Here is a 22,893-nt window from a genome sequence, read left to right as displayed (position 1 = left end):
AACAATAATAATAGCTCACTTTAAAATCCCCTTCAGATTTAAATCTCATAATTTTTTTTATTCTTTTATTTTTATTACCTCCTTTGATCTGATCCACAAGCTTGTTCAAATCATCAATTTCATAAGTTGTCCTTGACATCCCCAAATATAATTCAAAAAATTAATATTATAAACATTTATATATATTTTAATATCAGTTATCTCAAATGCACATACACAAAAAAAATTAAATTTATATTTAAAATTATTCATGAATTAATGCATCAACTTACAATGTGTATGCAATAGTGCACAAGTTGTTACGATATATGTGCCTGCGGATATGAGGGACGGAAGTTTTATATTATAAAAAATAAATTTAATAAAAAAAAAAAAACGGGAAATTTGACTTTGAAAAATCAAGGGGAAGTTCTCACGGGGCAAAACCATCTATTACTGATGGCTAAACATCTTCGGTAACGCCCAAGGCATTTCACGGGAATTGTTTTTAAATTATCTTGCTGCACGCAAAAACAATAAATAATAAAATAAAAATATTGGTCCAATTTATTTGTATTTTCGACAATATTATTTCTCTAATGATCTTGGGGATAATTTTTTTTTAATTTAAATATTTATTTAGCCTTGATAGACATGGTTAAAAATATAAAATTTTATAAAACTATTATCGGATACTGGATGAAAGATATTTATAAAAGAAGAAAAATTTTTTTACGCGCGCGTTGTAAGGTCAAGGAGTTGCAATGAAGGCGCGCCTGAGGTTATATAGAATAGATAGAAGACGAGGCAGGTTAGGTAGGCGCCGTATTCTACACAAGAGAATATGAAGAGAATAAATAAAAAATATAAAAATAAAAAAAAAGAGGAGGAAGATGATGGTGAAGAGGACTCTGGAATGTTGTCTCTCGCAACTTTCTGTTCAAGTATATAGAGGTTCATGTATCAACCGGTCCTCATTCGATCTCCATTACCATCAACATTGTATAAATATATATTTTACTTTTTTTTTTTTTTTTTTTTTTCATCCCTTATATTATATTTTTATACATCATTATTATTTTTTATAATGTTGAAAAATATTACAAGTTTTTACCAACAATTCAAGTGCAAACAAAGATGACTATAAATATCGTGATTAAAAAATTTTCCAGTCGAATTCATTTGAACGAAAATATATCCACTGCAAGTCGAAAATAAATTGATATTTTTTATTTAATTTATTGTTTTTTTATTGTAGTTAGTGGACAATTAATTTATTTTTAAATAAATAATTTTTTTATTGGAAAATTATTCACTGAGATAATTTATTTCGTGATGAATTGACTGGAAAATTTGTGTTTAAATCAGCTGATATTTGCTCGTGATTTTAAAAGCTAAATCTTTCAAGTTTCAAGATATGTGTTTATATCCAGAAAATTATCTGAGAACTTGATTTTTTTTTCTCTGTAAATCGATAGAATAATAAATGAATTATTTAATTCGACTTTAGGTAACTTTTGAATGTTTTTTTTTTTTCGTTATAAAATTTTCTGTTTGTTTTTAACATTTAACATGTCACATAGAGTATAAGGCTCGGTCTTTGATCACGATAAATCACTGTTTGCTGTCTTGAAAACTGAAAGACAATGCCCGAGGTGGAGACAATACAGGTATATGTATACATACATTGTATTTTATACCAAGTCTCGTCCAAAGTTGAGACACACAAAGTTGAAAGCAAAGTCACATTGGTACCACGCCTCCCATTTGTATTTTTTACACCACAACTTGGATAAGTTTAAATAAATATATTATCGCGTGGGCAAGTCAGATAAAACCAATATACAAATTTAATCCTTTATTTTTCAAAAAAAAAAAAAAACAAAATCCACGTCCTGATAAATTAAAAATCGAAAAATCAAAAATATAATATCAATCTGCCAATCCAAAATAACATTGATAATATTTAATCTCACATATCTCAACTAAATGTCCCTTTAAATAATTTTATTCTTCATAAATTTTCATATTAAACTTGTTAAAAAAAAAAAATCATTTTCATGCATAACAACATGAACAACTTTCGCATTAAATTAATGACAAATGGATTAATAAATTTTTATACATAAAAAATTAAATCTCAAATGATAAATGATGATGTTTAAAATTTCAACAAGTATTAAAAATAAATTAATAATATTATCGATCAATTGATATTAATCTGATATGAACTACTTGTCTCTCTTTGATGGAAAATTAAATGTAAAAATTAAAAATCGATAATTATTTATCAAAAAAAAAATTATTTAAAAACAATTAATATATTTAAATTTTTTTTAGTGACAAGAATATATAGTATATATATTTTTTTAAAATAATAAATAAATAAAGTAAATTGTCCTGACCTCATGCGTGGGTTTGGCGTTAACCCCACACTTGGTAATTCATCCTTGGTTACAGTGATATAAATAAAGAGGTTTTTACTCAACTTGTTTATAACCATGACGTTTGAAATTAATACTCCTCTGTTGAATACTCTCACCTCTTTTTAAAAAATCCAATTATACCAAAAATGGACATGTTAAACTGTCTTCTTCTTATTATATTCATTTTACATATCATCTTATATATTTTTGCACCTTTTAAATATTCGATAACAAGACTCAACTTAAAATATACAACAACAGCAACATCAACTTTCAATTCGATATACCTTATTTTATCATTCGTGGGTGGATGAATCAAGTTATTTATAAATTATATATTTAAAAAATAAATAAAATAACATTAGAAATTTTATTATTAACGGTAAACATCAATAAAAATTTATATATATATATCGATCTGTTGAATGATCGATGAGAAAATACGATTAAATCAATGATTTTATTTTTCCGCATTGTGATCATTCTCAATCTATATCAATCGACATTTGCTTTTTTAATCTGTTATTTTAATTTTATTTCTGTCCATCTTTTAAACTGACGTACCATCGATCTATTTTAAAATAGTGATAAATTTTTTTTTCAATCTCATTATCAATATTTAATTTCATGACGTTTGTATATAAATGCATAAATTGCAATTGTTATTATTTTTAAAAAAATAATATTAACTAGCATTTGAGTGAAAAATATATATAGAATTTTTTAAAAATATATTTATCTTTAAAATCGAAATATGTGGATTGATTTTTCATCGGCTATATCAAGTGTTGCTATATGGCACTGCTGCAATCTCGTCTGGATCTTTAACAAAGTAGGTAGACTACTAACCCGGTGATATATTTATTTTTTTATATTAAATTAATTTAAAAAAAAAAATGACAAGTAGGTCATTTTTTTTTCTGTCTTTTAAATTTTTTATTCGTCAATCAATGCAGGAAAAAAAAATTAATTTATCAAGAGTTTTTTGAGGGTTTTAAAGTGGCTTAATGATCGTAAAACTTTTTGAGTAATTTTCGAAAATTTCTAGTAAATATTCAAGACTGAGTTCACTAATTTTATTGGTGTTGAAAAAAAATTATTATTAATTAACAGTGTTTGTATATTTTTTTAAATTAATTTACAAATTAATTTTGTGACTCAAATTGAGTTGAATCATAGATTCTATTACTCCTGGTGAGTCGAAAAATTAAATTGAATTTTTTAAACAATAATTTAATGATTTTAAATGGATTTTTCATTTAGTTTCAAGTCGTTTTGAATAAAATAGTTGGCAATTTATTCGTGACAAACCCATTGAAATTAATATCTGCATATTATTTGCGGTGTGAATGTATATTTAAAATAAAATAAAAATTATTTATAATTTTTATCTAATGTGTCGGCAAGTGTTGACAGTACTTTTATATGTAGATACATATTATTTTATATTTATATCGTTGAAAATACCGTATACTTTTCCACAAAGGTTCACAAGTACTCACGTTCTGACATTTATGTCACCCATATTGCCTCGTCGAGTGTAAAAAGATTCTCCATGTGATTAAAATATAAAAAATAATAAATTACTACACCATGACTAATAGTTGTCTTTGATATTTTAAACTATTTTTAATTTTATAAATAAATAAATCATCAACAATACTCTAACAATAATAAAAAATTATTTAAATATTCAGAAAAAAAAATTTTTTTTCTATTTATTTTTTGATCGATGATTTTTTAATCTTCACAAGTGGTTTTTAAATTTTTTTTGAAAATATTTTTAGTTCCTCATGACTGCATTGGAAAAATTAAATAAAAAGTGTTTCTCGATAGATTGACAAAGGATCTTGAAAATGAGGGTGAAAGGAAAATAATAAAAAAGAAATTTATATTTAAAAAAAATAAAAGTTGAATGTTCGCTCTGACTCATCTGCATTTGTGTCTCGTATATAGATATTTTTTTTATTTCAAAAAAATTTTTTTTTTATCTCAACGGTTTTAAAATCTCTTCACTCTTCCTGCTCGCGTGCTTTCAGTCTGAATCATATTATATGTGTTGGTCAATGTGAACGTAAAATACCTATATTTTATCTCACTGAATTAGTCAGTCACTCCACTCGACCTTGTACCAACACATTAAATTCTCTCAACCTCAAAACCAAAATAAATAATCATTCAAATTTTTATTATCATTCTCAGTTTTCCATAATAATAATCATTTTTTTTTTTTATTAAAAATTTTCTTATTTAAACGAATCTCGGTCGGAGAAAGAAAAGAAAAAAAAAAAAAAAACTAAGAATACCTGAAGAAGGTCGTCTGTTGACCTTCATAACAAAGAAGAATAAATATTTAAAAAATGCACACATATTTTTTTTTTTATCACGAGTAATTGAGGTTCATTCAACCGGTTTTTTTTTTTATTTTTCATTAGTCTTCTCACAGCTGTGTGTGTGTGTTAATTGTCGTAAAGTAATTTATTTGAAATTTTTTTTATCTTTAATTTTTCACGAGAATTACAAATCGAGAATGAACAAAGGAATTTAACAAAAGATTAAATAAATGTTGAATGTATATATGGAATTGAATTTTGATGTAATGTATATTGCATCATATAATGTATATTTTTTTTTAAGTAGTAGGAGATCGGTGGTTAATTGGAATGCGATTGACAATCGGTTGCGGTTTTAGTTTCTTTCAAGCGTGACGATGTGGTTTAACATGTTTATATTTATTTATTATTTAATATTTAAGTGAGAACATTTAACGCTCTATGCTGACTTGTTTTGACTATAATTGTCTCACAAAAATACAATGGCTTTTTAGATGATTAAAAATTTAATTTAGTATCTCGTTAAGAAACATTTTTTTTTTCTCCTTTTTTTTTCAATTCTAATTGCTATGTTATTTAATTTATCTGTTGGCAATATGTGACTTGATTAAAACACATTAATTACAATAAATTATATACCATTTAATTTATTTATATTCAATCAATATCCATCATACAATTATTTCTTATTACTTTATAATAAATTGTTATTTTTTTTTTCTGTTTCAGGTAAGAAAACTTTCATAATAATCAAGTAAGACGATCCCAATTCATGTGGGCGAGATATATATTGACTCAAGACAATTTTCAAAAAAAATAACCATAAATATTGCTGTTATTTTTATCATATTTATTTTTATTTTGGCGGATATATTATCTCGTTATTTTACGGTAAGATTGAATGAATAAAAAATTAAATATTTAGGTTATTTTAGAAAATATTTGAAATAAATTTTTCAGAGGATTAATTATATTATAGCTGTTGAAAGAGATTTAAAAATATTTTTCTTTTAGTAAAATTTTTTTAATACTCCAAAAGCTTTGAATCGAAATTTTTCGACAGATTATGTAACAGGCATTTCTATGCCGAGTCATTATGTTAGAATAATAATGATAATAATTGAAAGTGAATTTTTTTCAAAGAGGATCAATTTCAAGTGTGATTATCATCACTGAATTTTTTTAAATAAATTTTTTTTTTTAATCCTTTTTTCTTTTCGTTGACGCAGTTATACATTGAGTTGAAACTTTCACTGTCAACCAATCGCGTGAGTTACGCCTCTGCATCGATATATCGACTTGTTCAAAAATATAAAAATCAAAAAAATATATATAAACATGCACATTTTACACCAGGTAATCATCGAGTATTTCTCGATGAACCGTGGGCGTTTTATAAATTTGTCTTGAGATTTTTTTTCATAAAATTTATCTCTATTCTTCAAAATGTTTTTTTGTATTATTGAAAAATAAGTTGGAGCATATATGCGTGACATAAAATTATGAAAAATAATTTTCGAAATATTTATATATTAATTAGAAAAATTATCTAGCAAATTTTCCTTATTTATTTGTGGCTTTTTTTTTTTTTTATTTTTTCTAAAAATATTGTGGTGCATTTTTGCCTCGACAGATCAAATTAAAAATATATCTGTAAAAATAAGAATTAAATGAGAAAAAAATTATATAATTTTTTAAATTTTATTATGTGTATAATGTCATGAATGTTCTGGCACTCATTAATACAAAAAATCATCATGAATAATGCAATTAATTTAATTAGAAATTCAATCAATTTTATTTATTGAATTTTTGGTATAATATATTTGAACATGTTGACGGGATTAGATAATTAATCAATTAAACAAATTAATTAATTTTTAATTTTATAAAAAAATCAGTTATCTAAATAAAAAATAATAAAACTAATCTAAATTTCGATTTAAAATAATTGTTTTTATCAAAGTTTTTATTTGTATTTTAAAAATGCATTTAAATATTTATTATTTATTATTTTGCAAATATATTTTTATTAATATTTAACTAGTGTTGATTTAGAAAATAAAAATAATATTCACAAGGTGCACACACGCACAAGTGTGTGGATAATAATATATTAACTTGACTGTAGCATGATAAGTAGGCATTGTGTGTTACAACCAGCGTAATGTTCAACTCTTTTTTTTTTTTTATAATTTTTATCATTATTATTTTACACTGTAGATGCATTAAAAAGATGAGGGAGTATACTGTTGAAGTTGAAGAATCACACGCACACAATAAAATTAAAAAAAAAACAATGAAATAAATAAAATAAATAATATAAAAAAATTGCATGAAAAAAAAAAATTATTAACATTAGCATCACGTATACAAAACCTTGGGCTCAACACCACGTATTTCACTTTGATATTTGTTTTTATTTTTCATTTATAATATCTTTTTTTTTTATTTATCAAAATATAATTTTTATATATTTTTTAAATAATAAATTGTAATAATATTTGAAATGATCAATTGATCCTCCTTCAATGATTGAAGTTACATTTTGTAGCTTCCTATTCAATCATTTAAAAAAAAAAATTTATTATTTCTTCAATTATTATTTATCATTTCATTTTTTTATTATTTCATCAATCAGTTAAATTATTAGCTGATGAAAATAATGTAATCGATTATTTCTCCACCCGTTGTGATTAGTATTTTTTTTTCATTTTTATTCTTTCTATTTTCTGATGATCAATATGTGCCAAGTTGATTCAATAAATTCCCATTATTAATCATAATAATTATTTTTTTATTATGCAATACGTGTATAATTTAATTTTGATAAATTAATAAATTGTTTTTAATATAAATACTCAATTAATTTTGATAGCAATTTAAAAAAAAAATATAAATGAAAAATAAAACAGTTGAATGAATGATAATTGATATTTAATTTTGAATATATAAAATTGGCATTAGACTCACACGCGATCAACAAACGACGAGTAAATTTAAATTTTAAACAAATGATTTGAATAATATTTAACCTATTTTTATACCTAGTTTAAATATTTAATATTACGTGGGATAATATTGTATGTTTATAGTTTAAAATATATGTTATTTGACGTTTTAGAAAAACCGTGTGAATTTATACTGTATCGTGTAATTATTATTCTTAAAATGGACTATGGATACTTAGACTATATCTAACACACAAGTGATGTATTTCTGTTCAACAGGTTTATGTTCCCGTAACCTGGAAAGATGACCCATGCGCGCGCGTGTTATATGCTTGTTGTAAATATACATTACAAAAGTGCATCGAAAAAAAAAAATAAGTAAAATATATAATGATAAATAAATGAAAAATAAAAAACCCGGGGGCCGTGTATTTAAATAATCGTTGACTTTAATACATGAACTTGTGCTGCATTCATATTTCAAAATAAACATGTGTAACTGTATACACCCCTTGATGTGTTACTTTTAAATGATAATTTTTAATTACTTGACATATACAGCTTGTTAATCAAGATTAAACATACTCAAAAGATGAGGAAATGCAATTAATATAAATAAATAAAATAAATATATTTATATATTAAAAATATGAGTTATTGTGTTCCGGTTTTATTAATAAGATTATTACTTTCACCAGTATTTTCATTTTATTTTACATTTTTGGATAAGTTAAATATTAGATTTAAAGAAAAAAAAATATATATATATATTAATTTTGGTTAACACTTTTACAACGATTTTTTAGAGATTAGTATTTTTTTTCTAGTTCAAATGAGTAATTGGATCGATCGATCGATATCGATCGTTGTTGTTATGATTTACAGAGTAATTTTATTATGATATTATTAAATTATGTTATAAAATAGTGTTGTTTAAATTATAGAAGCAAACTTTCATGAAATTGACAATTAGAAGTATTTTTTTTTTTGAAGGAAAGGAGGAATGGATCAAAGAATTATTGTATGGAATTTCTTCTATCCGTCTCAGAAATTTTCTGCCGCCAGTCTCGTTATAAATAAATTTAAAAATTTTAGTATAATTTGTAAAGTCACAAATTCGTAAGAGATTTAAAGAAGGGGTTTTAAAAATAATTGTGAAAGGGGGTTGAATAAAGAGACCGGAGCAAGGCTGGCAGTCAAGGGCACCAACTTTACATTTTCCACCAAGCACACCTCTCATTTTACATGACACCTCGTATTTTTAATTCATTTATTTATTTATTTTTTTATAAAAAAATATTTAAACATAAAATAATACAATGCAATAATTCAAATTTAATAAAAAAGAGCTAAATAAATTTGTTTTTCCATCTGATGTTGAAGAAATAAAAATAAGAAAATTTAAATAACTCCTAAATGAATTTTAAAAAACAAGATAAATTTAATTTTTCCTACATATACACTAATAACAATTGAAATAAATTATTTAAAATATAGTTTAGAAATTTTTAATATATTATTCGTGACATATTTTCAAATAGAAAGGGAGATCAAAGTTGGTCTCGGGTGACACGTGATTTTTTTTTTATCATTTTTTTTTCTTTTTGACCACAAAAAATGCGCCCCTGACTTATCGTGACCACAATACAAGGATACATAAAAAATAAAAACTTACAATTTCCAATTTGACATGTAAAAATGAATTTCTACAAATGAAAGAAAAAAAAAAGTAAAATGAAATGATAAATGTAAAACATGTAAATTCTAAATTAAAAAAAAATTAAATCATAAAGAAATTCAATAAGTATATTTGATTGTTAAAATTTATATTCCATCTATCCATCTGTTGATTCAATTAATCGATAATTCACGACAGTTGTACGGGATTTATTTGCCATTATTGCACGATTTTGAATGCCGAAACGATAAAAGCCAGATACCATTATCAAATAACATATTTTTTTTTATCTCATTGACTTTTTTTTTTTAGTCTATTTGATCTACATTAAAACCGTGTAGTGAAAGGAACTTATCGTGATCGATCAAGACAAACCCCTCTGTTTTCTAGTATTTTCATTAAACAAAGAAATAAAAAAATCAACAATTTTATTTACAAATTTTTTCAAACCCAGAGGCAAAATAAAATTAAAATTTTTTAATATAAACTTAATATATAATTTATAAAAAAATCTCAAACTCGTTTTACAAAAATAATAATAAAATAATAAATATTGAATGACAAATTTATGTTTTATTGAATGATATAATTAAATTTTTTCATAAATCATATGATTATTGATTGTAATCAGTTGAGAGAAAAAGATTGAAGAAGATCAATGAAAATGGATATATCTTTGGTATGAAAAGATGATACCTTGCGATATAATGCATTTAGTATATATAAGTATAATAACTGAGGTATACATCGCGTAACTCGCCAATGTTCTTTCAATATATATATAATTACGAAATTATATTTTAATACTACATATAAGCGCCACATAAATGATCAATCTTTATATTTTCTTTAATCGACATATACACACTGATGTAGACTCACATATACAATTAAATTATAAACATACACACATACAACAAGTACATACATGTATAATCGATGCAATAATATTAGCAGACAAAATAAATGGCCGCAATCTATCAGTAATACTTATCAAAGTCGAGTAAAACGTGATCATTTTAAAATAGTCTGTTTATAACTTGGACAATTTGCAAATACTATTATATACAGACTAAATATATACAAGATGTATATGTATCTTGGCTTATCGTTTAAAAAAAAAATCTAAAATATGCATGATAATGTAAAAGAAGGGGATCACTTTCACGAGGAAGAAACCGTGAAACAGTACCGCACGCGCTCCCACGGTGTTACGTTTTGAATTTTGAACTTTTTTTTTTTTTTCAAAGACTCGCCCTGGTTCTAAACGTTTTTGTATTTTTTATTGTTAAATGCATAAGTAATGCTAAATTTAAAATAATACAACGGAAAGATTGTTTAGAAAAAATCGAAAAATGATCATTTTCGTTTCGATTTCGATTTCAAAAAAGTTTTCGAAAAAATCTCTGTTAATTTTGCTTATAATTTTTCCAAGTTTCTGATAGTTTGTTTAATGAATTTTAATAATTATAATAACAATTTGAAATAGCTGCAAATGCCAATCGTAGTTTTGAGCAAATAATTATTATAAAAAGTCAATACTCAACAAGATGAATGAACACTGAACAAAGAGTATTTTTTCTATAAAAAATAGACATAAAAAAAAAAGGAAAAATAGTTGAAGAAATTGAATAAAATAAATAGACATCACGATGGCGTGTCTTTGTGGCTGATCAGAGGTCAACAATAATGCGCCAATCATGAATGTCTCAACAGGCGTTCGATAATATTGCCTCATTTATAGCCTGAAATTATATCCATCTTACAAAGTCCCATTGTACTATTAAAATCATCAATAAATCTTTTGGGTGAAGGTCAAAAATTATTGCGTCATGGTCAAGAAATAATATCTGCCCTTAATTTCCTATAATTTCATGCGGAATGTATGATTTTTTTTCTATTTTTTTGAATTAGAAATAATATGAAAAATAAAATAATGATGCTAATGGTGGGAGGAACGTTTGAGGTTAGGAACTGTGCCAGGTATTTTTTAAATATATTTTTTTTATTTTAAAAATGGTCGGTTACTCTCAAACGATCATCTTGTCCGCAAAGGGGGTCATGCGAACCTAAATCCCGGTCACGCGAGTTAATGTCTACGATACCTATGGGGAAATATCAAAAATAAAAAAATAAAAATATATTCTACATCCTCTTTGTCCTCTCGCACCGCACTTTGAATGATCATCAGGGAAGGTCATGTCGACAACACAAAAAAAAATGTACACACTCAAATATAAACAAAGAAGATTGAGAAAAAAAAAAAATATATAACAAGTATATAACATGCTAAAAGAACTGCCTCGTAAAACAGATACTGATGGAAAAAAAAATCGTATACTAGGTCGTGGATTTAAATTTGTTTTATCATCATTATTATTATTATCTTTATGTCTGTTTGAAAACAAAAAAAAAAGAGAGTGATAATATTGACCTTACGACATTAAAAATATGTACTTCCTTCGATCGAACCCCATGGAGCAATAAAAATTTCAAAAGATGATGATCAGATGAGATCCGTAACTTTGATTTACGCCGAAAATAAAAATATAATAAATACACAAAGATTGTGTATAGAATGTAATTTAGATTGGCAGTAGATTAATGTTCATTGCTATTGGGTAATAAAAAAAAATAATAATAAATGAACCAAAAAATAAATAAATATGTCTTCTTTTGTCTGTATCTCATCTTCCAATTTAACAAGTCACAATACTTTTTTATTTTTTATTTTTCATTTCAACACTTTCATTTTTACAAGAAGCCTAAATTCCAACTAGTCATATTATTATTTTATATATTATTTTGCATCGTAAGGTAATAATGAGCATGGGAGTGAGATCGATGCCTTCCGTGTGTCGAGGTCATCTGTATGTTTGCGGATGTGAGAATGGTCTCACTGGTAATGAGATGAGAGTAAAATAAAAAAATTAAAACAAAAATAACTGGTAGCATATATCACATATATTATAATCATGAATCAAAAACTTTCCCCCTTTTATAAAAAAAAAACAATTTCGAAAAAAAATATAATAATAATTCTCTTGATATTATGAACAATCATAATAATCGAAAAGAAATAATAGCAATAAAATATTTTTCATAAATAATAATACAAATTTTAGTATAAATTTTAGATAAAAAAAAAAAAGTATAATAATAACGAGATTGTAAATATAATTTTCAATACCGTTTTATATAAACTCTAACAAAGAGTATAATATTGTTGGCATTTGGTCGCACTTACCTGCATCCAAAGGGTCATCCAGAAAACGGTTTGTTGTCTCGTTAATCGTTAGATCACCCGTAGGCGAATCATATACCTTTTTGCATTAGTCTCGAGGGCGCTATATCTTGAGGACTTGAAAACGGTACAACCCACACCCGGTTAAACCATTCTAATTTTTTTTTTATATTCTACCATCATCATCTTCATCATCATCATCATGATCATCACCATCACATCTCAATATTATTATTTTTTTTTTTTTATGTTTTTTTTTTTATCTTGTTTTATCCTCAAAGTGCATATGCACCTCTTAAAGTAGATATTCTAAAGTAGATATTTTAAAAAATCATAATGTTTTTGTGGATATATAAAATATATAAATAAAATATAAACACACACACAATAAATATATATGTTTAATACTCAAAGTGTTGCGGTTCCTTGATGATTATACTTGGAAAAGAAAAAAAAAATAAAAATATATACGAGTCATTTAAAGTTGTCATTATTTATTTTTCTTGTTGTCTCATTGAATGTATATCTACAATGTACATTAAGTCAACTTTTTATTTTATATATATATTTTTTAACTCATCGTATCTTTGTTGTTGCTCTTGTTCATTGAAGTTGAGGTGATACCAGTCACGAGTCCGGAAAAGGATTGTAAATAACTGGGCTAAAAGGGTGAACATTGAACAAAGAGGTGACGTTTAACATTTGTGGGAGTATTTTTTAACAAGTCAAAAAAACCAAGTGTAAAATAAGTTATAAAAGAATATAATAATAATAATAATAGTAATAAATAATTGAAATGATGATGATGATAAAAATAAATATCTTGTTTGTCAGTATCGATGGCATCTTGTGTCCACCTACTTTGATACACTTGGATTGATCTTGACCATGCTATTAACTACATAAACTATCGTTCCATATTTCACCGTGAATGACGCGAATAACCCATGAGCATTAAAAATAAAAAATAAACAGAAGGGACAGTTGATTTGCCACTTGACAACTTGACTATTTTATTTATTTAATTTCCATTTTTTTTTATTTTTATTTATGTGTTTATGTATGAGGATAGACAGTGAATTTAATATTGGCAAGTGTGGAGGAGGAGGAGGAGGATAAAGGAGGAATATAAATAAAAAAAAAAAAAAGACACACTTGAAGGTAGACGTCGTCGTGTCTGCTCCTCTTGGCCAAGTAACAGCGGCTCCTTAACTGCTACAGCAACCGTTACCTAACCTCATACAATCCACCTTCAACATATTCAATTCTCATCCTCATCCCCCATCGTCGTCGTTGTGAAAATAACTTTGTCTTTGTTTCTGATATTTGCAATATACAACTTAACGGAATATCTTGAATTTTTATCAAATAATTTTCATCATTTATTCTTGTAAAATAAATGAAAAAAAATATCAAATGATGATGTAACTTTTTAGGTCAGTAATCTTTATGTTTTTTAAAAGGGATGAATCTCATTATTTTTTAGATAAATTATAATAAATATTAGAAAATAATTCAAAGGAATTAACGAGAATATCTTTATTTTAAAATCACCGCGTGTTTTTTAACCCGTGAAAATTATTCATGATTATACTTGGTATGTTTGTGTGTTGTCTCAACTTCCTTCGGCAAACTACTGAAACGTTTGTTAACCTGTAATTAAAATATACTCGTTTTTTTTTTTTTTTACATTAAAATATCTACAAAGAATTTTTTATTTTTTTTTACATTATCAAGATGAAAATAATGGAAAATATATATTTTAGAAAAAATAACAAAATAGACAAATTATAACTATCAAAATTATTTAATAACCGAGTTTTTTTTTCACACGACCTTCTTCACGCCCCAAGGGTGACTTGAACAAAGTGACATAATTTAATTCACATAATTTAATCTTGACATTACTGAGTTTCTTTGTTGATTTTTATTTCTTTTTTTTTTGTACCTGTAATTTCTTCGCTCCTATTCTTTTTGTATTTTCTTCAACCGTTTCAGTTTCGCGCGCACTTCATCGACCCAAGTTAACGGTAATCACGATGTACACGAGGATATCCACTCAGGGTATATATATATAATGCTCGAACAAATGTTCAAAGTCAAGAAGAAGAAGAAAAAAAATATGATAATAATAATAAGACAAATACGAAAATGAAAAAAGATGCTTCAAGTGAAAAAATAAAATAAAGGATGAATTTTCAGAGTGATCAACAAAGAGTCTTCTTGAACATGATTTTTTTTTTTTTTTTTATACTCCCACCTTTTGCATGATAAATTCAACACCAAAGAAAATTTCCCAGGTCGATTTAGAACGCTCGTGATGACTCTTGAATTAGTCGTGATTGCTAAGAATGGATATGGCCTGTGTTACTGTATACAACATATAGCATAAGTTGTGTTAAGATGAGGGTAAAAGAGGTGGAATTAGGAGGAGTCAAGCGAGATAATTTCAATACCACCACGCAAAGGTGATTCCTTTTTGCGGCGGTTTAAATCAACGCATTCTCTTTATCATATTTTTTATATTCTATATTTTTTTTTTTGTTTTTTTATTTTTTTTTTAACATTATCAATGATAAGACACGTTATAAACACAAAAGATGCGCTATTTTATTTTTTTTTTCTGACCATTTTTATGGACCAAATTCTTCAAGGTTTGTTTGTCAAATTTTTTGATAAAATTACCGTTTGTTATATCTTTAGTCACGCATGAATAAATTTTATATATATTTTTTTTTTCTTGCAAGTTTGACGAAAAGGAAATTCGTTATGGACAAAATTTATATTGGCTCGTCAACGGTGCTTTTGTCCCACGCGAATTTTAAAAAGTATTTTAAAAAAATTTATATAAAAAACAATTTGTTTGTTCCTCCTTTTTTTGTGAGTCAGATATTTATGTTTAAAGGCGTTTGAGAATTTAGGTAAAGTGAGGATATGCAAAAGAATAAATAAATTTAAAAAAATAAAAAAATGCTAAAGTAAACGGTAATATCACTGATGGGTTAGAAATAATTTTAAAAAATATTTTTCACATGTTAAAACAAGATTTACATATTTTTTTTATTTATCTGGTGTTCAAGCAATGCATCATTCCAATTAATTTCACATGGAATTTTCTATCGTGCAGACAAATATATAATTTTTTTTTTTTACAATCCAGACATTTAATTGCATGCGAGTGATAGAGGTCTCTCTCTGTGGTTAGAAATATATATATTTTTTTAAATACCTTTTTTTTTACATTAATAAAAATTTTTATTAAATGTTTTTTAAATTCTAGTTAATGTAATTTTTTTTTAAAAAACAATTTATCTGTCTTAAATAAACTTCTCAATTGAAAATTGAAAAAAAAATTTCTCCAGTATTATATTTATCTTGAAAAATAAAATAATATTTAAAAATTAAATCCTAATATAAAAAGGACAAACATCATCGGTCTTCCGGACATTTGATTGGTCATTGTTTTTTTCTCACTTACTCTCATACAAATTTCTTTCTGTTTGCCTTTTTCTATTATTTTTTTATTTATTTCGTTAGCAACGAAAAAACAACAAAAAAAAGCGAGTAAACAAAATTTTTTTTGATATTTTTTATGTTTTTTTTAAAAATTGACATATTAAGCTAGCACAACTTTTTTAATAATTATTAGATCTTGATGCAATTGGGCTTGAAATTTTGTGCGAATTATGTGTTTTTTATGTGTGAAGAAATAAATTTGAAAGAAAATTTTTTTAAATATTTTTTTAAAAAATTGACATATTAAGCTAGCACAATTTTTTTAATAATCATCGAATCTCGATGCAATTAGGCTTAAAATTTTGTGCGAATTATGTGTTTTTTATGTGTGAAGAAATAAATTTGAAAGAAAATTTTTTTTTTATTTTTTACATTTTTTTTTAAAATTCAAATATTAAGCTAGCACAACTTTCTCAATAATCATCGGATCTTGATGCAATTAAGCTTAAAATTTTGTGCGAATTATGTGTTTTTTATGTGTGAAGAAATAAATTTGAAAGAAAATTTTTTTAAATATTTTTTATATTTTTTTTAAAAATTGACATATTAAGCTAGCACAACTTTTTTAATAATCATCGGATCTCGATGCAATTAGGCTTGAAGTTTTGTGTAAATTATGTGTTTTTTATGTGTGAAGAAATAAATTTGAAAGAAAATTTTTTTTTAATATTTTTTATATTTTTTTTTTAAATTGACATATTAAGCTAGCACAACTTTTTTAATAATCATCGGATCTCGATGCAATTGGGCTTAAAATTTTGTGCGAATTATGTGTTTTTTATGTGTGAAGAAATAATTCAAAAACAAAATTTTTTTAAATATTTTTTTTTAAAATTGACATATTAAGGTAGCACAACTTTTTTAGTAAACATTCAATCTTGATGTTATTAGACTAAAAATTACGTGTGAATTATGTGTGATTTATGTGTAAATAAATAAATTGAAAACTTTTCGTCAATTTATTCATTCTTTTTTTTTTATGATAATACTTGTGTTTATAAAATCAATGAACAATGAACCTTATAGAAGGTATAGATACAGGCGCGCGTAGCGCGCCAATGTGCTCGTTATATAAATTTAAAATACAATTTAAAATTTTTTTCATATAAAAAAATTCAATTGCTTAAATGCAAATAATTAAAATATAAAAAATTATAAAATCAATTAATTATTATCGATAATTTATCGGTTAAAAAAATTATCAAAAAAAAAAAAAAAATTATCCCGGATACATTATAAAAAAATAAATAATAATAAATTATTATTTAAAAAATCAGAGCTGATAATCAAGATATACCCTGAAGACATATTGTAACATTATCCTTGGTGCTGGTTTGTTAGTCGACAGTGTTGGTATGTGCTTGATATATTTTACAAGCCACCAAGTCTCCATGTGTGTGTTGCATCAGATGAGAAGCTTGAATAAAAAAAAATTATATATGAAAAGTAAAAACAAAAAAAAAAATAAATATAAAGAATATATTAACAAACGAAAAAATTTAATAAATGCTTGAAAGAAGTACACTTCGCATGAGCACAAGGGAGGCATTGAATTTTCTTTGAGATATATATATTTTTATGTAGAATAAAGCTGGAACCTAGGTGTACCAATAATTCACTTGGACCAAGTTGCATTGTTGCTGACTTTGTATATAACTTGTGTGAATAAATGCGCAATTTATCTTGTTCCAACTCCATGAATTTTTTCACCTTTTTTTTATTTTACTTGTATTTATTATTATTTTGTTTATAAAAAATTTTTTTTTCTCATTTCTTTTGAATCATATCAATTCAATATATATCACTGAGTTAAAATCACAATTGGCATTTTCAATTTTTTCCATTTTTTTTTGTATTAAAAAATGTTTTAAAAATGCCAAGTGAAATTTTTATCTATACCTATTTGTCTAAGAATTTTTTGTCCTCTAATTTGTCCAAAAAAGTTTGATAAATTTGATGGATAATTTAAAATATCATGATCATAAAAATACCTCTATTTTTCTTTATCAATTGCTATCAAATTTCTTCCGAAATAAAAAGCTTTTCTTTTTATTTTTTTAAATTTTAAAAACAGGCTTAATTCAGTGATATATATTTAAAAAAAAAATATACAATTATTTATTGTTTGATTAAATAAATTTATATTTAAAAAAATATATTTATAATATTATAAAAAATATCATACTTAAATATCGTTAAGTATAATTTACTCGAATTCAATGAACACGAGACATAAATTTTACGTTTCATGCGTGCTACAGTGTCATATAAATATAGTGTATTTCTCGCGATATATACGAGAAAGCACAAGCACAAATATATAACATGTATACTTATCCCGGAAGTCACAAATGTTTTTTAAATAATTTTTTTTTATTTTTTACATTTTTTATTATGCAAAGTTTTTAAGAAAAATAAAAAAAAAAAAAAATTATTTTCATTTAGGGATGTTTAATTTACGAGATCAATTAACTTAATAAGATTGCGTGCAGTTGAGTCAAAGGGTTGCCACTATAAATAACTTATTAATCAAATAAAAAATTAATTAAAAAAAAAATATAATTCAATAAAATTTTCTACATTTTAAAAATAATTTATATCTTAAATGTTAATTTAAATTGAAATAATGATTTTTAATTTATTCTTTTAACATCAAAAAATAATAATTAAAAATATTTAATTATTTATTTAAATTTAAAGCAAAAAAAAATAAATTATTTTTCACTTAAAACATTATTACTATTTTTATTATTTTTATAACAAAAATTTTTAAATATTCAAGTAAATATTTGAGTATTTTTTTTAAGATAAAAAATTATTATAAATATTTATATGTGCTTGTTATATAATTTAAAAATTAAATTGGTATTTAAATGTGTTGTTGCTCAACACTTTGACGTAAAAATTATTTAGAAAAAAATTAATAAACATTTATACAAAAATATGTATTTATATATATTTTATCAAGTAAATATATAAGTGAATGAATACAAGTTTGATGATAATAATGATGCTGATGATAATGATGATCATGATGATGATGAGCATGATGATGATGATGGTGGTCTTGATCGTGCATAGAACGCGGAACGACTCTGAACAGATGTCGTTCAATGGAATTTACAAAAAAAAACATTGTCGTTTTTCCATTTTTATCTCAAGCAAATATATACTTCTTCAGCTTTTTTTTTTTTTATCACAAACAATCACAACAAATCAGAGCTCAACAAGTAAAATCAACATTTTTCAGTCTCGTATAAATATATATTTTTTATATTATTATTACAAACTTTTCCTGTATACTATTAAATGTGAATACAATGTTGCCCAAGAAGAAAAAGAAAAATAAAAAGAAGATGACTCTCATGAAAAAGAGAATGAGAAATATCTTGATGATAATGATGATGCTGATGATGTTGAAGTATCATCAAGTTTATACCTTGATATACCAACAAGTAGAAGAAAGACATTGTGAAAAATTATTTCAAATCTCTTTGACCACTTGGTCTGTATGTATCTTTTATTTCAAATGACTTCTTGGAATTAATTTTTATATAATAAAAAAAATTTATATATAAACAACGAGTTGTTGTACACCGTGTCTCGGCACTTTGACATGTTCTTATGATATTGAAACCGTTTTACAGCATTAGAGATTTATTAGGATCACAGTTATATGACTGACAAATATATTTATGGGGTGGTAGATAAGGTCGTGAGAATAATTTTTCAATATTAATTTACTTTTTTTATAATTAACAGTAATATTATTATTATTTATTTATTTAATATAAATTTTTTAAGACTTTTTATTCAAGGTTAAAATAATGAAGAAAAAAAAATATATATATCACCTGTCTAGTTATTTCCGGTAGGAGCTGATGATGATGATGATGATGATGATGATAACACAAAGTTCATTGTTAAATTTTTGCACGACGGAAATGGACGGTTAATTGTTCTTCGTGTATTTTTTTTTTTCATATATTTTTTTAATTCTTTTGAATTAAGACATTTATACAAAGCACATTTTTTAAATCAACTATTTTTTACTTTAGTTTGTTTTATTTATTTTTTTTTTATTTAAAAAATTTTATTGTGTTCATTTGGTTATTTGCAAGGAGTCTGGTCATTTGCACTTGTACACTTATGTCACCAGGTGCAAACTTGAAATCAACACCGAGGAAAAATAAATGCTTCTCAAATTATTATTGTATTTTTTTTTTTAAATAATTTTTTTCATGTTTTTTAACTCGTCTTTCTTACACTATTATAATAATTTTTTTTTTTTCACCAAGGCATATGGTTGGCGGTGAGGAATTTTTACTCGACATAAATACATCACCTTGCACTTTTAGTTTCTTGGAAAAAAATTATTTAACAAATAAAAAATAAAATTATAACAATACCTGGTAAAATTAGAATTATTTTTTTTTTTATAAATTTTATTTTTTATGTTTCTTGAAATTATTGTAAATAAATTTTAATATTAATTGATTTTATATGAAAAAAATAGAATTAATTATTTTAATAATAATAAATATCGTTTTTTTTTTTATGTTTTTTATTTATTTCCTGGTGGAATGTGCATGTAACGCCTGAAGTTGCGATAACGTTGACACATTGATTGGCATCGTGAATCTTTATTTATTTATTTATTTATTTATTTATTTGCCCTGAAGAGAGGATCTACATGAGAAGATCGTTTATCGTTAAAACCGGTAGCAAAATAATTGGCCCTACAAAAGTTGGTCAACTCAAAAGTGGCTAACATAATCGAAAAAAAATTTATCCAGATTTTACATAATGATTATCATATTCAATTCGTCCTATTTTTATATCATTTTAAAAATATTTTATTCAATCTTCTAGTCAAAATAAAATAATGACAATTTATTTTTATTTAAGGTGTGTTTTAAGACACTCCACGTGTAAATGTTTTCTCAGTAGATATAAATTCAAGTAAATGTCCAGTTTAATTCACCCACGCAATGATGAACTGTAGTCAATGTAAAAGAAAAAACATAATTTATATATATAAAAATGATAAATAAATTATAAAAAATAGAAATAAGCAAGGGTTAAAATACGTGAAAGACGAGGATAAAAAATTACCGGTTTCTTGTAACCAACTAAACCAATGATGTGTGTGCGTTTGCACCAACGCCATAACCCTGGATCATCCTGGTAGAAAAAAAAATATATTCTCGTGGTTGTTAGGACCCCCGGGCGAGTAAACAACTGTCTATAAAAAATAAAAATAATTTATACATACCTGATGATAAATATTTTATTAAAAAAAAATAATTCAATAATTCTTTTGATATTAAAATTTATATGAAAAAAAAAAAGCGTGATATTTAAAAAATTTTTTTAAAATAAATTTCTTTATATACAAAAATATATCGATAATTTCCACAAGAATTTTTTCTATTTATCTATTATTTTTTCTTTGTAAATTAGCCATTTAAATTAGATTTTTTCTAATTAAATTTGATCGAGAATTTTTGGCTTTTTTTAAATCTAAAAAATCATGAATTTTATTTTTTTTTTTCGTTTGATATTTAAGCCGTTATAAATCAAAAAAATATATATATAAAGTGCAGAGAAGGGTGAATGAGTAGTTCATATAAAATAACGTGCAAAAATAAAATTCGAATTCAATGAATCAATTGATGATTGATCCATCGATCGACCGATATATGTAATACTAACGGAAGCTGATTTTGGTATTCCATCAACGTTAGATATACTTAATTTATTATTATATTTTTTTTAAATTATTTTCTCTCATCATTATATTTATAATATTTATTTTTTTTGTTACCTTTTTTTTCTATCTGTACATATATGATATATTGCCTATCGATGTTTGATGATCTCTTCAGAAGTCACTGTTTTTTTTATTTTTTATAATTTTGTCTTGTCATGACCTTGTATATAATATGACACCCATTTCTATTTGTGTAAATCATTGACTTGACTTTAAACACCAATGTCCAATATATCCTTCGAAATAAAAAAATATATACATTTTTCAAATTCGGTCCATTGACCCTAACAACCTTTTTTTTTTTTTCTCTTTTCGGTGAGGTAATTAAACTTGTATTTGAGAAGAATAAATAAAAAAAATATATTGAGCTGAATAAATGATAAATTATTATTTTATATTATTATTATTTTGAATCCATATCAAGGATGAGAATTTAAATTAGTGTTAAAATATTTTTATCACTCTATTTGACATAGTTTTAAAGATTTTTTTTATAAAAAGAAAATTATAAGATGAATTTTATTTCTGTTATTTGTAATTTTGGGTTTTTAAGATTTTTATTAATATTTTATTTGGTTTTTTTTGTTTATTAAACTGTTGTTCAGTGTATTATATACGTTTCATTTATTCATCGTCACGATCAACTCTCTTAAATTACATACAAAACCACTGGGCATAATATTCAAACCAGTCAACGAACTTCTCGCATTAATAACGTGATGTAATCTTCTGTTCTTATCCGTTATGAACTACGGCAAAACACCTTCCTCTTCAACACATATATATTTTTTATTTTTTTAATTTCATCTCACACCTCCCACCTATTTATATATAATTTGCTAAACACTCGACACTTAACTTGTCTATACTGTAAAAACAAAAAATTAAATTTTTAAATTTTTCAACTTTCTATCGTTTAAAATCATCAATTTATTACATAAAAAAAAATTACTAAAAATAATAAATACAAATATTTAACATTTTTCCATATAA

General features: G+C 24.4%; 1 protein-coding gene across 2 annotated transcripts in view; it reads left to right on the top strand.

Annotated features, from left to right (window-relative positions):
* The window catches only part of LOC122856721 (protein Shroom), a 77,976-nt gene that overhangs the window by 29,646 nt on the left and 25,437 nt on the right, over positions 1 to 22,893 (top strand). The window lies entirely within an intron of this gene.

Source organism: Aphidius gifuensis, linkage group LG5 (genome assembly GCF_014905175.1).
Source record: "Aphidius gifuensis isolate YNYX2018 linkage group LG5, ASM1490517v1, whole genome shotgun sequence".
NCBI classification, from domain to species: domain Eukaryota; kingdom Metazoa; phylum Arthropoda; class Insecta; order Hymenoptera; family Braconidae; genus Aphidius; species Aphidius gifuensis.
Note: the sequence above shows the minus strand (reverse complement) of the source record. Positions and strands in the feature narration are given on the sequence as shown.